The sequence below is a fragment of the Catharus ustulatus genome, chromosome 4 (assembly GCF_009819885.2).
Source record: "Catharus ustulatus isolate bCatUst1 chromosome 4, bCatUst1.pri.v2, whole genome shotgun sequence".
Lineage (NCBI taxonomy): Eukaryota > Metazoa > Chordata > Aves > Passeriformes > Turdidae > Catharus > Catharus ustulatus.
The window spans coordinates 59201290-59219298 of record NC_046224.1 but is presented as its reverse complement, the minus strand read 5'-3'; the positions used below and the strand labels follow the sequence as shown (position 1 = coordinate 59219298).

The following is an 18009-nucleotide window of genomic DNA, read 5'->3' as shown; positions in this document are numbered from 1 at the left end:
GATAAGGAAAAAGGGCTTCACAATGAGGACAACTGAGCACTGGAGAAAGCTGCCCAGGAACTTCCTTGGAAGTTTTTAAGACCTGACTGGCTAAAGCCCTGGGTAAGCTGGTGTTACTTAGTGTTGGCCCTGTTTGGGCAGAAGGCTGGGCTAGAGATGACTTGAGCCCCCTTCCAGCTGGAGCTGTGCTGTGGTTCCTTTCACAGCAGTCTGCACTCAAGGCACTGACCTGCTCAGATTGAGCTAGGGCACTGCTGAGCAGCAGACTGGTGTGTTTCAAAGCTGTTGGTCTATGCTACCTCATACTTGTGTTATTTCATTTTTGTGGGTAACCCTGGAACTGGGTGTGGGAAGATGCCACCTCCTGGGTTAGCTCATGGGAGTAGCATAGAGGTTTTGTAGATCTAAAACCTGAAAAACACCCAACAAAACCACCGCCCCCAAACTCCAATCCTTGAATACCCAGCAGATCTCAGTTCCTTCATCCCTGCAGCAAATTCTGTGCACAAGAGAATGCTTATCCTAAGGCTGCTTTTTTCCCCAGCCTTCTATAGGTTCTTTTGTTTGCTTCAGTAATCTGCCTGCAATGTTTTGATTTTGTGGGGGTTATCTGAAGACACATGTGTTCTCGTTTACGGAGCCTTTGGTACCTACAGGAGACATCTGTGTGTGTGTAGAAGCAAAATTCAGGAACAGCAGGGAACTGCTCTTCTCTCCTGGATTTTCTCCCCGCTGCCAAAGGTGATGATGACACGGTTGCCTTAGAAAGCCTGTTATCATCATCATCATCAGGAGGAGCCAAGACTAAGAACTTAGAACTAAGACTGCAGTGTTTCTTGCAGCCAGACACCTGGCTTTCTGGGATCTGTCTTGGCTAGCAAAAGATGAAGACTGAGGGAAAATATTATGTCTGAACTCTCCACTTTCATAACTCCTAATATGAGGCAGCAGCTGACTTTCTGCAAAACATCTGTCTTTCTCATCATGGGTGTAACTGGCCTCGTCATCAGCGCTGATGGTATGTCTTGTTGGAGCTCCCTGGTGCTGCAGCTCCATTCCCCTCCTCCTCTGTGCCTCCCCCCTGCGCAGCTGGGTGTGTGACTCAGGCCTGGAAGTGGTGTGGGGTTTCAGGCAGTCTGGTGAGATGTATTTTTTAGCAAAAGGTCTTAAAGCAGAAGGGTTCTTTTCAGAAAAAGAAAAGCAAAGCAAACTGGCACTGCCTCCATATGGTTCTAGTGCCTTGCATGCTCCCTGGTGAAATGCTGCTGGGGATCTCTGTGGATATCCATTATGGTTGGCTGTGAGCTGTGTGCCCTTCCTCTCACTGGGAGGCATTTCCCCCTTGCCTCTCCAGATGGATGCCTGCGTGTCTGGCTGACCCTCTCCCTCATGGCACTCCTGAAGGGACTGAACCCGAGGGAGAGGGCAGGAGCTGGCAGCTGCAGGAGGGCTCCAGATGTGTGTGGGTGCTGCTCCCTTGGGATCCACTGCTGGCTCTCTCTGCTAGCTGCTGGAAGGTACCACTCAGGCAGGACTCCCTGCAGGAACAGGCATGGCAGGAATGAGCTTTGGCACTGTTTTTAAGACTTTAATGAGCTTTCTGGATGCAAAATTTGTCTCCTCCTTGAGTCTTAGTGCTTTTACAGGTCTTTTTCATTTCAGCTCATTTGCTCCTCGTGGCCTTCAGTGGATGCTACCGCTTGTCAGAAGGACTAAAAGAGAAAAAGTAGTATTGTGTACTTGCCCAGGGTGACTTGTGACTTCTCACTTGCCTGTACTAATTCAGAGCAAAATTTCAGCTAAATTTCCATCAGCAAAGTGCTTTGCAGAGTCTGCTCTGTGACTTGGGAATATTTCCCTATTGCAATTGCTTGTTTGTTGGAATGTTAGAAATATGTTAGAAAAACCACAGGGAAAAGATGAACTTAATTTATGTTGCTGTTTTTTTCTCAACTATGAACACTGCAAGATCAAAATGAACACAAAAAGTGTCACTAACTTTCAAAATTGTGCGGTTAAAATATTTATTACTTTTCTAAAAAGTTTAAAGGCATTTCCTGTCCAGAACATCTTGTTTTAGCTTTAATGTTAAAAAAAAAAAACCCTTGCTTGGGACAGCTTGCTGGCTAGATTAGTTGGGGATGGAAAAAAACCCGATTTGGTTTTAAGATGTGGGTTCAGTGCTGAAGAGGCACACTACGTGGTGTGGTGGCTAGGATGGAGCCACTAGAGCTACAAGGAAATTGTTTCAAATTTACAGGCAATTGAGGAAAACGGAGCTTGGAATTGTAAGCAAGAAATGAGAGTCTGCAGAAACTTGCATTGCTGAAGAGACTTCTGGAGCAGTTATTGAGTGCAGAAAGCTGTAAAGTGTGGATGTAAAGGAACCTTGGTTGTGGCTGGGGATGACCAATTAACGGTGCCACTGTGATGATGAAAGTGTTGAAATGTACGGTTTGTGGAGATTCTTAAAAACCTGGCTCTTGCAGGTATCAGTATGTCTCAGTTTGGTTGAGGACTTTTCAGTTCTTGACACCTGGATATCTGAAAGAGAGGCTGATTTGGGAGAACTCGAAGAACAGAGTTCCAAGAACAGTCACAGAAATAAGTGGTTGAAAAGGCAGGTTTGTGAGAAATTATTACAAAAATTAAATGTGTGTTGCTTTGAAGGTGGACAGGTGTTTGGAGGAGTTTGAGGAAGTGGTGTGATCAGAACAGTTTATGTTAAGCTCACATTGCTATATTCTTGAGGCATCTTTCTCAGTTTCATGTGATGTATGTAATGTCATTTTCAGTAACAGTACCAGAATAGAGTGTCTGTGAAAACTTTGATTTCAGCTGTGGTTCTCGTAACATACAGATGATGAATATTTCTGTACTCGCAGCAAGATTCTTTCAGAGCTTTGTGCTTAGATTAAAATTAGCATAAAGGGATTATGAATCTTAAGCTATCATTATGCTGTGCCTTTTTTGAACTGCTAATGTCCTCTAGTAGTACTTTTTCTCTTTTTGTCTGATCTAATGCTTACAGGTTAAAAAGAATCAATATGAAGTAAAGAGAAGCTGACAATGATCAGCAAAGAATATCCAAGGGAGAAACAGTGTAGGCAAGTGTAAGGGTAGAAAGGAGATTTCTCTAAATGGTGTCATATGAAAATTAACCACTGCCAGTAATTAGGTTACAAATGTCTTGGAACCAAAAAATCTAGATAACAGGAAATCCAGATAGTCTCTAAAGTCTCAGAGGAGAAGTTTGACTTGTTGACATTGATTTATTTTGGGTCATGACATCATGAGGAAAATATGAAATTATGTAAATATGAAAATATTCAATTAATAGAGTAAAGAGGAGGAAATTAAAACTATGCACTGGAGATCCTGGTACCAAAGTTACGTAAAAATATTTGGAATCTTTTAGGATTCCACAGTTACGGAGTGCAATAATACAGATAAATTTAACCTTGGTAGGCAGAATTTAATGGAAAGCAGATATAGTCAGACAAACCTGGTTTCATTCTTTGAGATGAAAAAAAAAGATACTAAGTGGAGACATTTTGCAAGCAATTGGCTATTAATTTCATTGTATTGGTTGAAAGATTGTACCACAAAGTGTATGGAGTTAAAGGACTGACTCACAGTAGTTGCTAATGGAGAATTGGTATCAGCGAATAAATTTATTGGGTTCTGCAAAAAGGTACCAGAGAGGATGCTTCTCAAGGTTTTCATCATGGTGTGGAAGCAAAGTTATGTGACTAGGAACAAAAAAATGTGTCTGCCTATGGGACGGGTGAATACATATTGGAAACCAAGACCTCGAAAGCGTAAAAAAAAAAAGTGCTAAAATATACTAGAGCTAAGAAGAATGCTCATTCCTCAGTCTTTGAGGCACACCCATGTTCTCTTCTGGCAGTTATATTTCAAAAAATTATCAGATCCTATATAAGGGTACCTCATGGAAACAGTGGATTAGGACAGGGGAGATTAGGAAGGTTTCATAGTCCTTTCTCGTTTGAAATGCTATAAAATTTTATTGCTGGGCCTCTTGCCTCTGGATACTTCAAGGCGTAACATACATCACATGCATCACAGCTTTTGGTCATTTTCCTGAACTGCTGATTTCAGTGAAGTTTAAATACGTGTTTTCATTGCTTCAAGCTGTTTTTAAACTGCTTGTGTTTATCATGACATCTCTTGGCACATATAAAGGAGGAAAATGTACAAGGTGTATGGAGAGGAATAAGATTTCTGTTAGAAGAAAGGCATTAGTCCCAAAATACAAGGCTCCCTTTATGTATATTCCCTCTTGAAGCTGAGTACCAAAGGTGGCCTTGAATTCTTGTATTGTCTGTCTGGGATCGACACGTGATTGATGTCAGTATGCCAAGGGTCTTCAACCCTGACAAGCAAAGATCACAGGAAAAGAGGAAAGCAAGGCAATTAGGGTGAGGTATGAGGAAAAAGGGAATGTGTGAGAAGATGGGACAAATATACTGATAAAAAAGCAAACTTTGTAGCTTTGATTTTAATGGTATCATTAGTGGAATGTGGTGGTTGATATGGTTCCAGTTGTACTGATGGTACCAACTGTTAAACTCCGGTGTTTAACAGTGGAAGATTGTTCTTGTCCCTCTGCCTCTGTGGATGGCACTACAACCCTGTACTTCTCTACACCATCAACTGCAGGAAGCTTAAAATCCCTTGGTGTGGCAGGTCTTACCTCATTAATACCTGTCCAGAACTTCTGCAGCATTTTAACAAGCCTGGAGGTCTCTCTATTATCCAGGGTCAGTCTCCTCATAGTTTACAGCGGAATAGTCTTTAATTCTGACATGCATATTGCAACAGGAGGAGGAGAGTGCCTGGGACATTTGGGAAGGGTGAATAATTTTTCTCCCTTGGCATCTCTGTATTTAGGTAGCTGGCAGACAGGAGATACTGCCTTAAACTGCTTCCACAGTATGGCATAACCTTTTGTAGTGTTAATACTGTTTTGATTTTTCTCTGGAATATGCTAGAAGCAAAAATATTTTATTCAAGTATAATGTAGACAGCAGTTGTGGTTTGAAAGTGTCGAAAAGCTGAATTGGAAACATGGCAATGACCAGGAGAGTACACCTCTTCTCTAAAGCAGTGTTCCTTCTTTTGGCATGAAGTCCCAGTGTGCCTGTGATATAATGGTGTGTTGGAGAGTGGCCCCTTCCTGACCTGCTCAGCATGGAGTGCCTCCTGGTAAATGTCTGGCAAGGAATGAAGCTCCTCAGCTTGATGATCCTGTCAGGCTGGTCAGGCTCCACCAGGAGAGGCTGAAGCTACGTGCTGCTGGGAGTCACCTCCAGAGCCTGTCTGGGGATGGAATAAATGAGCAGTGCTGGTCGTTCAGCACCAGTTAATTTGTGGAGCAAGTTCTCCTCCTGTGACTGCCTTCGTCATTCTGCTGTGCAGAGGTAACCTGTGGCAGTGGAGCCACGGGATGAGACATGCTTGACTTTTCAGAGTACTTTCAGAAGGCTTTTGAGGGGTCTCTGTTGACTTGCATGTCCTCTCTTCATTGAGCCCTCTGAAGGCACTTTCCAGCAGGTGTCCCAAAAATCTCAATTCCCACATTTTCTTAGATCTCCAACAAGAGGTCTGGTGTTTGAGCCTGGCAGGCTGCATTCCATCAGTTTAGTCAAGCAACGGGGAAAAATGGGAGTCAGAATTCTGTGGAGATGACAGGAAGTGAGTGACCAAATGCCTGAGAAAACCTGGAACCGAGAAGGGGTGTGAAGAAGTGTTGAGGCTGATGGGGTGAGGAAATGCAATGAGTTGCATTCAGCTCAGGTTGTGACTTCAGAGGTCTGCACTACATACCAAAGAGAGATGGCTGTGCTGGTGCTGGGAAACAGCTCTTTGACCAGCTCAGTCACTGGCAGATGCTGCACTGTGTGTGAGCTTTGAGGCAGTGCTGTGACAATCTGAAATGTGTCTGTGGGATGCTTTGCTTCAGAGCTCTTGCATTAAGCAGAGATATTTGACACATCTCAAACTGGAGCTGTACCCATACAGGAGCTGATCTTCCCTCTGGACTTTGAAGGGAAGAGGGGCCTGGTGTAGAAGCGGCCCTGAGGTTACACATGGCCTGGTGCTATCATATAGCAGCAGGGAGGAGGTTGTTTTTTTTTTTTTTTTTTCTCTAAACAGATTATCAGGGATTTCTCTGAAGTACAAGGGCACAATTAATGGAACCAGCACATTCAGGTTCCTCACTGTGGTTATTTGCAACACAGAGAGACTTAAACCCTCTTTCTTTAGCTTAGCCAGGGACTAAGCAAATAGCTGGTTCCTTCAGGATCCTGTATTTTCCCCTGATTTGGTTTGGGGAGTGGTCACATGGCTCCTTTGGGTTTCTTCTTGGAAGCTCCCTGCAAACCCGCCTGTTTCCAGTTAGTGACGCAGCGCTTTAGGAAGCTGAGCCAAGTCAAACAGGGCATTCCCCACTTAAGGAGTGAGCACGAAACCTTAGGACCTTATGGTCAGTGTAACTGCAGGCATTATATTCAGATGCTCGAGATGACTATTAACTTCTCAGAGTCTCCTTTCTAGCAAACAGTCTTTATGTCCTGGGGGTGTTCTTTTGAAATCCAAATAGGAAAATAAGATTGTGAGGATGGAGAGGGTTTTTCCACCCCTCTCTGACAAGGAGGAAAAAAAATAGGTTATGAAATGCCAAATTTTTTTCTAGTTTGATGTGAGGAACAGCTCTGCCTCATTTAGGTCTTCTCTATTATAACCTAGTGCACAGTTTCTCACACTGGTGGACAGGCTCATATGAAATGGCACAAGTGTAAACCACTGTGGGGAGTAAAAACAGTTTCCATTATTTTCTTGGAAAAGGGTACAGCCAGAGAATCTGTTAAGAGGATCCAGGGAAGGGACAGAGTGATGTACAAGAGCTGAAAAATGTGTGCTCTTTGAGCCAACTCCTGCCCTAGAAACCATAGAGTGTAGGAAGGTGTCACTTCTGCTCTTTAACTTGCTGGTAGGTGCTGGTGGTCTTGTGGAGCTATCATTGTTATATCTTTGTGTATCTAAGCCAGACCTATCAGCTCCTGATAAGTATGTTTTAAGAGGAGAACCTCTTCCTTGTCCATATTAAACTTTGGAGAGCTCTTCAGGGGGTTCAGACTAAGGGACAGGGCATGGACTGGACAACAGTCAGTTTAACAGAATTTGGGAGGAAAAAATAGCAAGGAGTTCTCTTAGCTTAAAACTTTATTAAAGATGGACCACAAAGAGATTTAACACAGCAGAAACTGTCTGTAATCTTAAAGCAAGAGTTATCACTAGAGGAGGCTGGGTTCCTCTTATTCCATATTTCTAGTAAATGCATGATGAACCTGTGGCTTAGAGCAGAACATTTATCTGCAGACTGTACATTTTTATCTTTCCCTAGCAGACGTCATGCAGTTGTGTGAATTGTTGCCACTGTAAGAAGCTGGGCCTGCTGGTCAGAGGCACCTCTGGAAAGTCTGCATTGGTTGCTTTGGTCGAAGGCTGGCTGATAAAGTGTAGTGCAAGCTGGCTCAGCCACTTTGGTTTGGATTCTGGCTGGACTTGGAGGGGTTTAAAGAAGGTTTAAAGACGGGGGAAAAAAAGACAAAATGTGCCTTTACCAGGAAGTGATGCAAACCTAGGAAGTCCAAATTTGATTCCCTCTTCAACAGGGGAAGGAGTGTATTCAACCTTAACAAGAAACTGTCATCTCTCCACTGGTGTGTTGTTTTTCTTGGAGGTATGCAGTATTTTGGAGACAGTTTCTGTATTTTGGGAAAAGAGTGGGAGTGCACCATCCAAAGCAAAGTATATCAGAATGTGGCACTGGCACATATTAGCAAAGTTATGTTTAACTAACATAGCTTAAATAACTTTTAAGAAATTTAAGTGGAAGGTGCATGTTTTGCTTAGTTAGGATTATGCATAACCACAAGGAAGGTAAAGATCTTGCTCATTAATGTGGTGGGGGTTTGCTGGATGGAAGCATATGTGAAGATGAAAACATGGAAGTGTGAAATACTTTGAAATCTACTCTTATATATGCAGTGCTTAAAATGTGACTTGATAACTCTATAAGAATGAAATAATTCCTGTTATGAGTTTTTGATAGTTACCAGCCAGTTCTGATCCCACAGTGATCTTGGGCAACATGGGAATTGGACTGCTCTGGAATCTGAGATGTACATGGCTTGTCCTGTTCCTTAGACTTTGCACAGGCACTGCCTTGCACAGTATCCACAGATTTGGGATCTTGTGGGAGGGCTGGAGCACCAACAGTGCTGCAGCAGGTGGCATCCCATGTAAATAGGGATGTGTAAATAGGGAGGGAGGGGTCTGTACCTCTGAGTACATCTGTGGTGTGGGTGGGGACAGACTCAGCTGCGGGAGGGTGGCTGAGTGAATGTTTTACTGCTGCTGTCACAACTATATATAGAAGACCAGAAAAAACCAAAAACCCACTGCAGTGGTCAGGCCAAAAGAACTTCAGCTGAATTTTATTTTCTAATTGCTAAAGCATGTCTGGATTGTTTCTGTAGTAAGAAAAAAAGTCAGGTCTTCATGTCTGGTGGATAGTAGGTGTCCCAGAGATGAGTAGAGTGCTTAGTTTGAGGCTGATCTGTTGCCATCGTGGTACATGACTACCTGGTGTAATCTTTTTTGGTGGCATTTGGGAATATTACATGCCAGAAGCAGATGTTCCCTTCTGTTAGAAGGGTTGAATAGTCCTGTGTGTGTTGTTTGACAAAAGCATGCACAGGTTTTGGAGGAAGTAGCATCGCTAATGCCCTCCTGGAACTTGCAGTGTCAGTCCTGTGGGTATAGCCTGCAGGATTATGCTGATTTATGGTAGCTCTGACACCTCCAGCCTTTTGGTGACTTAGGGTTGGGGAAAGTAGCCTGTGAAATCTGCTTAGTATTTATATTTTGTTGTTGCAATATTATAAGAGACAGTATGTCCTGGTCAGGATGCACTCTAGCCCAAGGCATTTCAGACTAATCCGTGAGATCATAAGGATAGGGAACCACACAAACCACACATTCTTTTCCAGGGGAGAGCTGTTTACCCTGGAGATAGTACAGCTTTGCAGTGCAAACTTGGACAGGATGTCCAGATCAATCTGCTTTTTTTCCCTGTCCTATGATTATGGCATGACAATTTAGTGAAATGAACTTTAAAGTGCATCTTCACACAAAGAAATTTTGTGAGGTCTTGGATAGAGCTCAAATTGCTCATTCCATGAATTTAAGAAGAATTCTTAAAGATGTCTGTGGTCTCTACCAGTTTTGGTTCTTCCTGAGGCTGAAGACAGAGTATCTCTTTTCTGGACTTACACATATAAGGATAGGTAGATTTGCAGATTCCTTACAGGAATACTCAAGTTTTTGTTGCATTTTCAATGACAAATGCTGCTCTAGTTTGAGGAAGTCACTTCTTGCACTGCCTTACCTGGAAAACAGATGCTAACATAGCTCATTGTGTCTTATGGAATAAGTACAGAAAATGAAGAGTTGGCCATATTGTTGGTAAAGATCTGCTGCAAAAATACTGGTCTTTTAAAAAATTTTTTTAATGGAAATGCATTTTTCACTTCAGTGAAGTTCTGTGCACCTGACCTCAGCCAGAATGGTCTAATTTTTACAATTAAATCACCAAATTCTGTCATTTGTAATACCTATAAGGGGAGCAGTGCTCTGTGCACAGTGCTCTATGATTTAGATAAAACAGCCTTAACAACCTACATAATGTCTCATTTTACAAAGACTTATACCAGCTGATGCAGGAAGAATGCATGATTTTTTAATCATGTCGCTGTAAGATTCTGCATGGAAACACTGAATTACATACTTCTACATTCTCTTATGTTTCCAAGAAGAAATAGGCTGTGATGTGAGCTGCTGCTGTAAACAATATTTTGCAGTTCTGAGAGGTGGAGAGAAGAAAGAAATCCCAATTTTGCTGGAAGAGCTTGAGTTGTACAGGGCTGAGTGCTTGGGCTGCTGCTGTTCCAAAGTTGTGAAACCTTGCTGGTCTCTTAAATGAGGTCAGTGGTGAAATAAAGCAAAAATCACCCATGGGAGGGAGAGCAAGAAATGAACAGCTGGTTAGGTGTTCTGGATGCACTTCAGAGCTGCTGGCATAACTGAACCTGGAGCAGCTCCCTTGTACTGCCCTGCCAGGGTGGTCTCTGTTAGCACAAATCCAGGTTGGTGGAGCAGCGGATGTGGAATGAAGCTGCTCACTCTGAGAGAATGGTGGCGTCTGGGAAGGATGGTGCCTTCTGTTGAGTATGAAAAATAAACCAAAAGTTTCTGGCAGAAGGGCATGTATCTCTGCTGGTTGTGGCTGTTAAATATTTTTATCTCAGAATTCCAGCGGTACAGCAATACTAGGATTTTCTTGGTAGCGGTCTTTTGTATGGTCTACTAATGCTGTGGGATGCTGAAGAGGCTGAGCCACACCTTTTGGTGAAAGAGATTGGATGGAAGGTTAGGCTATAAGAAATTGCATATTTATGAACTCCTTCTGCATTTGCAGTCTGGTGTGATGGCTTAAAATTGAGTCTTGCAGTTGGAATATGCCTCTTTGTGCTCACTCTGAGTTTTAATGACAGAGCTGGCGTAGCCAAGTAGTTTGCATGTGACTTTGCCAGGACTTGCTCAGTTTTCAAGATGTGCTCTCATCCATTGGATATGAGCAGCATTTAGACACTTGAGGTGTTAAAGATAGGTTGCCAAAGTATGTTCATAGCTTGATATTGTTATAACACTCCTTCCTGCCTTCCTGCATGTGGGTTTTCAGGTATGTCATGGTTTTCTGAAATGTGTTCCTTCTGCTTTGTTCACACTAGTTTGTGTTTTATAAGATCCCCGCTTTCTTCACCACTATCAACAGAGAAAAGTGGTTTCTCAGAGTTTGAATAATCCCAAGTGTTACCCAGAAATGAGGGTAAGATAAGATTGTGGTCATTTAGGCCGGAGGATGTCCCTTTAAAGTCTAGAAATAGGCAGAGGAGCATGCCATCACGATAGGCTGCCTTATAATTGCTCCCCTTGCCCCTCCTCTTCCCCATCCACTTAAAAGCAGAACTTGGGAAAGAAATAAGAAAGACAAAAAAGAAGCCGACCCCTCAATGTACCCAGCCAGGACAGTCAGTCTGAGATGGTGGAAGCAGAGGCATGCAATTAAAAATCCCTGCGTGAGCCCGTTCCTAGGCATTGCTGCAGCTGCGGGCTCCTGGCGCGCTGTCCGGGTGGGCTGGAGCCCTGCTAGCCCCGCCTCGGCAGGGACTGCTGGGGAGCGCAACGGTGCATGGGGGACAGCTGGGGGTTATTGCTCCTTCTCCGCAGGGCCATGAAACTGCTCCTGCCTCTGCTCAGAAATGTCTCACCTTCTCTGTTTACATGCCTTGGGCGAGCCGCGCTGCAGGAAGAAAGAGCCTCAGAGCTCCGTCTGAAAGGTAGATGGAGCCCAGCTCCCCTCCAGCGGGGAGCCCACCTCTGCCTTCCAGCCTGCCCGCACAGTCCCCGCTCTGTGCGCCCGTGGGGAAGCGGTTTCACAACAAATGTCCCTGTGTTTCCTTTGGATCTGCAGGGGAAGGGGCAGGGGTCAGCGACAACAGGCAGGCTTTTGAGACCTTGGGACCACTGAGCCTTGCATGCGTGCATAACTTATAACCAAACCCTGTTGAATCCGTGTGCTTTGCTTCTGCCGACGGGATGATGTAAATCCAGGGACGGGTTAACACATCGGTTACTGGTGGTTAAATATAAAGTGTGAGAGCATGGCTGGGACGTTGGTGGGGTAAATTGTGAGGATGCACTCGCCTCTTTCCAAGGACAACTCTGTGTTTGTGCTTTGGGCTGAGGCAGGCCTGAAGCTGTCTGGGCACAACCTTGGGCTTTGTACAGTGTTGCTTTTCCATACAGCTGCCTCCAGTTGTCCATCTCGTGTCTCTGCTGGAGACCGTCATGGGAAGAGCTGCCTGGGCTTTATGCACCGCTGGTTTAGTTTAACCCTGCCCAGGAAGGCAAGCTGGGCACCTTGTCCGTTCCTGAGAACAGGAATAGCAGGTGTGAAGGCCTGCTCCCATCATCACGATAGTGATAGTCCTGCAGGTGTCTAGCACGATGTTATCTTAAACCAGGACTGTTTTTCTGGGTGTTTTTCTAGAATTTGTTAGTCTGATTTTTTGGGCAATGGCTAAAGGGTTCAGGTACCTTGGGTCTTGGTAAGCATCTTACACAAAAAGCACCTGGGATGTTCTGGGTGGCTGTTGGTGAAATATTGTCGCTTTCCCCAACATCCCCAGGGCTCTTCCCATCACAGGCTAACAAGTGTGCTCTTGTGCCACTTCTGGCAGAGGCTGAACAAGGTGAATGATCTGAGCAAGAGGAATGACCACAGGACCTTTTTGCTGCTGGAGGTTATCTTACCAAGGATGAAGCTTTTGTATATCAGCAGAGGAGGCTTGCTGGTGGTGTTCCTGCACCAGTTTCACAAGTCTGCTCTTGTTTTCAGGAAGAAAAGAGTCATTGCTGTGGGAATTTGAGTGTTGAAAGGCTAGATGGGGAGCTGTGCACATTCCTCTTCTGCTCCCCAGTTGTCTTTGTGTCTTGTTTATTCTTGTCTTATCACTGAAGACTTTGGAAGGTCTTTGTTGTGGTTCTTGTAAGTCCTGGTAGGGACCCACTCTTTAGTCCTCCTTAGGTGCTGGATTTTTTCCCTAAACAAAACACTTCATTGTGTCCCAGGAGAGCACCTGAGTATGTGCTGCTGCCATAGCAGTGAGAGATTTCACAGCCCTTGGCTGGGTCTGTAGCCCATTTGCTTATTGGCCCAGTTGCCCCTCTTGAAGCTGTGGAGTCATGCTGTTGTTTGATAAATACAATGCATTACCTAACAATACTGTGATGTGAAAAGTCCTGTCTAGCTTTTATTCTTTCAGGTACAGTGCTGTGTGTAGGACCTCTATCTTATCAACAGAAAAGCCAGGAATACAAATTTCTGTACATGAAAAAAAAGGCTGATTTTCAGCAAGTATCCTTGTTTGCTGCTTGAACTTTTTAGAATGGATTTAAAGAAGACTAGAGCACTAAATCTTTAAAAGCATATCAGATTGTCAGTGCTTTTATTTAATATTTTCATTTTAGTTAGGGAATATGCAGTTTGAATTGCTATTGGCATGGCAGTCTGGTTTAAATCTATTTCTGTGTTCTGTCCTGACCTTTTCTGGTTTAACAAATCCTGTGAATAGGGGAGTAGGTCTAACTGCGCTACGTGCACTCGAGATTGAAGCACTGTAGGCAGGATGGGGAGATTGATAATCTCTTCCACTCCTTCCCCCCATCCCACTCACCTGGCAGCTTGTAGAATAGCACATATGGGAGTTATGCTAAAAGCTATATGGTCCATTTAAATTTCTATTATCTCCATCTGTTTGCAGGCTTTTCTGGGTGTGCCTGTCTGTTCCATAAAGCTCAAACTGGAGGCTTGTGTAATGGAACCCTTTCATGGAACAAAACTATTAGGGCTTTCTGTAGAACAGTCTAGTGTGTTCCTTTAACAAAATGATACCCTACTGGACGTTTTGAAATGTTGCTAGATATTTTTTGTTTGATTATTGGAAAAATAAAGATAATTTAGTGGGGAAAAGAGGGACAGTTGCTCTTTTCAAAGGAACTATTTCTATCTACTGTCCTAGGCTTGAATTCTTAGTGTATGCATGCTTGCAACTTTTACAACACAGGAACAATTCAGTTTACAGAAATCCCAGAAATACTGAGTTTTCCTCCTTTGGCATTAGTGCCAATTGGGCTCATTTTGACTTGCCAACAACCAGATCTTCCAAAGCCATCTGAAACCACAACTTATTGGTAGAACAGAGCAGTGATTTTAAATCCCTTGCTGTTTTTGCACATCCAACAATGGGGATTTTTCTGAGGATGTTTGTGGACTTTGCAAACTTGAACTTATTTCATGTTCTTTAGTTTTCTTTTGTTAGACTTTGCAGCTTTTGCAACCAGAAAAAAAAAATTTAAAATAGTGACATGGAGTGGAGGATGCTCAGCAATTCTGAAAATCAGATTGTTTTAATTTTGGCATGTCTCAATCTTTGTATTGTTACTGAATAAGATGTGATTATTTTGAGCCTTGCTTTATAAAATCTTCTGGTTTGTGAAACTTTCTCTAGTCTCTAGATAACAGAAGCTGCTGAAGGGTCTGGCGTACAGATCTTCTGAGGAGTTGGCTGAGATTGCTGTGTTGTTTAACCTAGAGAAAAGGAGGCTCAGGGGAGACCTTATTGTGTTCTCTACAACTACCTGAAAGGAGGTGGGTCAGTCTGTTCTAGATAACAAGCAATAGGAAATGGCCTGAAGTTGTACCAGGGTAAGTTTAGATTGGACAATATGAAAAAAAAATGTGGAAGGGGCTCTCAAATATTGGAACAGTCTGCTCCGGGAAGTGTTTGAGATTCTATCTACACATAAAAATTGTGAATGTGGTGAAGCTCTCTTGGTTAGAAGGATGTTGGAACGCTTTACACAGGAACCAATTGTTCTTGTATGTTTAATGAATTAAATGCATTAAAACTTGTGTGGCTTTGATGTGCTTGTGGGTTTTGGTTTTTTTTTTTTTTGTGGAAGCAAAAGACAGTGCTAACCTGCTGAATGCCAGGTACCACTTTCAGTTCATCAGGCAACATCCGTTCAGTGCTTGATCTTCTGGCACACTGATACCTGTCCTGGCAACTTGGTTTGGTTTAATTTCATGGTGCTGAATTTAAGTGGTGTGAAGTCAGTCCTGTCATCTGTAGCTAGCTCAAACCCAGGAACCAGCAGTTTTAAGATTGCTTCTCTTTCTTTTTTTCCCCCCTTCTTTTAGTTAAAGAACCTTCCCGATACCACACATTTGTCAGTGTCCCTTATGCAACGACTTTCTGTGTAAAATCCACTGCAAGTTTCAAATTCCTCAAGAGTCCCATAGTGTGTTGTTCTCCTTCCCTCCCAGCCCAGATGGTCTGTAGCAGATGCTCATCCAAAATATTACGTAGCCAATGGTGCCGTGTTAAAAAAGTGATCTGTATTTAATACACAGAGATACACAAGCACACACACACATACACCTGTATATAAATCTATGTATATGTAGTCCTAACTGGCTCTGGAGTTACACATTGCTGATAAGCAATACAAGGTTCCCCTGATTATTTTTCTGGCTCTGTACCTGTGTTTCCCTGGAACCAAACAGACTCATTTAACTCTGGGAGAGTTTTCCTCCCTTTGGGTGCTCTCTGCTTGAGCTGTGTAATGCGGGGGGGCTGTGCTGCGTTGGTACCTGGCAGTGGGTTCTCGTGTGGCTGTGCTCCACAGGTGGCTTACAGGCTGCATGGAAGAAATCACAATGCCTGAAATGGGAATGCAGGTTCTGATTTCTGAACTCTTGAGCTTGAACTTTACCCCTGGGTAGCACTCGGAGCCTAAAGTACTGTATGTGGCATTGGTGAGTTGGCATCTTGAATCTGGTGTTCGCCCTCACGACAGGAACGACAGTGAGGTGCTGGAGCAAGTCCAGAGAAGGGCAACAGCGGTGATTGCAGGAAAGCCTTGCAACAAGGGGCTTTCTCTATCTCCCACCTGGCTTTGGTTTTGTTACTGATAATTTTGGCATTGAATATGATGCAATCTTCCATGCCACTACCTTTGCGATCCCTCCCTTGTGACTGGAGAGTATCACTGCTTTCTTACTGCCCCTGGGTGCATGGCAAAGGGTGAAGGCAAAGGCTGCCTTTGCCTCAGGGGACAAGGGACCCAGGCTGGCCCACGTGGTGTGTGACAGCAGCTCCTGCCCAGCCCTCTAACCACTAGGCCATATTTCTTTCCCTTAGAAAAAGGAAAATGTGTTGATAAAGTCTGGAAAAACCACATTTTCCATCCTAGTCCCTCTGCTTCTAAACTGTCGGATAATGGTTGCAAAAGCAGGGGCTGAGGGGCCTCTGGGGGCACTGGCAGGGTGCTGAGGCAGGTCCCATGTCCTTCCCCAGGCACACCCCCAGGCTGGGCCTCCCCTCCCTTCTCCCCCATGCAGGCACCCAGCCACCTCTGAATAGCTGGAATAGATCTTGGCCGTGGCTGGCAGGGGTCTGAGCTAGCGCTGGCTGGGATAGCGGGAATGAGCGATTACGTGTGCCTGTGCTTATGCAATGTCTGATACTTCCCTGCGCTCTGTCCCCAGGATGCTGGCAGGCTCTTTCTGCAGTCTTAGGAGAGGCATCTTCCACGCTGCGCAGCTCACTCATTTGCTCAATATATCCAATTAATTAAATTTCAGTGCCGCAAGTGAAAGCGGCTTTGTTTGTGTGTTAGCGTTTGGGAGACGTGGATGGGGAAGATGCTGCGCAGGACTGTGTGTGCTGGCTGGAGGTGTTGGCTGGAGCACCTTCTGCTTCAGTGCCAGAAATTCACATTGCCTGCTGGCATTAATCTTGTAATTCATCTTTAAAACTGGATGGAACTCCTCCTTTCCTTAAATACTCCCTCTCCTTTCATTCTGTCAGCTGATTGCTTTTAAAGCTTTTCTTTAGCAGACTCAAAAAGGTTTAAAAACGTCAACAAACAAGCAGCTTATTTCTAATGTAAAATAAGTGCACAAGTAACCTTGTTCTCGGTGTGCTTGAACAGGGTTGCACATTACGTACTTGTGTTTGTGCTCTCTGTCAGATTTAAAGCAAGAATGAAGTTATTTGCTTTTTGATTTCTCTGCTATGTGCAGCCTTCTGCTGCTGCAAACTTGGTACTTGAAAAAAGATGATATACCCTGAAAGGCATGCCCGGACACATGCAGCTTTACTAACTAGAAGACTTAAAAGAGACTTGGAAATGAGCAACTGCTAAATGACTTCTTTTAAGGCAAATCCCTTCACATAGAAGCTCCCTTTTACTTTCCCCATGCACTTCAGCATTCTTCTTGCTTGGCCTTATTGGGAATCTCCCGTCAGCATTGAAACTGGCCATCTGTTGGGTGTGGAAATCAAATGTGGACTCTGACAATGATCACGGTGCTTGTGAGTTCTTGCAATTTGTCACAACCATTTACTTGTGCTCTGGTGTGGCTGCAGCTGCCCGTCCGATCCTGAGGAACAAATCAGTTTCGGAAGGATAGGGGATGGTTTGCATGTGTGTGTTTGTGTTTTCAGTCTCTTTGATAGAGAAACTCTGAAGTCCAATGCAAGCTTGCCAAATCTTTCCTCTGAGACCCTCTCCCAGCTCGCTGTTGAGGTGGGGCTCTTGTAGTGATGGCAAGTGGTAGTGGCTCTGTCTCCCAGCTGTCTGGGAGATGTGTGCAGCCCTCACCAGCCCTCTGGTGTGGAGAGGGAAGCTGACTCACTTGTGCAGCAGAGCTGAAGATCCCAGCCTTAAAAATAAACAAGGGAGAAGGCTTTCAGTGGGCTAATGCTGTGGGATGTGCCACCCACTTGAAGTTTGCCAAGCACTGTGTTGGGAGCAGGCTTGTGAGAGTGGGGCGTTGTGTCTATCGCGGACAACCTTTGCTCTTAAACCTGGATTCTTGAACTGTGTTCCCCAGCTGCCTTCCTGATAAGGCTATCAGGTTATCTGCAATACAGGAATGCAAAGCTGCATCAGCAGGTTTCCCAGCTCTGGCTTTGTATCAGTTTCTCCAGAATATGCTGCCATTCTAGTAAACAGCCTTATTTTGCTGCCAGAAGGCTAAAGGAAACAATTATGATGAATTATTTTAACCTTATGTAAATCAAGGGCTATAAAACTTCCCCAGATTGTTTGAATTACTGCATATCTTTTTAGGGCAACCTCTAGTCTTCAATTAAGAACAGCTTGGGTCAAAGAATATGCACTGTTCCTTTGTGATTGATTGTTCTCCCTCTTTTTAATATTGTGAACCACAATGAATGGATCTGGCTCCAGCTGGTAAACCTAGCTGCAAGCTGGTAGAGCCAT

General features: G+C 44.1%; 1 protein-coding gene across 3 annotated transcripts in view; it reads left to right on the top strand.

Annotated features, from left to right (window-relative positions):
- CREB3L2 (cAMP responsive element binding protein 3 like 2) overlaps nt 1–18009 on the top strand; it is a 74972-nt gene that overhangs the window by 8156 nt on the left and 48807 nt on the right. Inside the window, exon 1 of one of the 3 annotated variants that reach the window (XM_033058077.2) lies at nt 11383–11492. The exons of the other annotated variants lie outside the window; for them this stretch is intronic. The gene's annotated coding sequence lies outside the window, so the exon portion shown is untranslated. Of the gene's footprint in view, nt 1–11382; nt 11493–18009 lie in introns of those variants that run through there. 3 annotated transcript variants of the gene reach the window in all.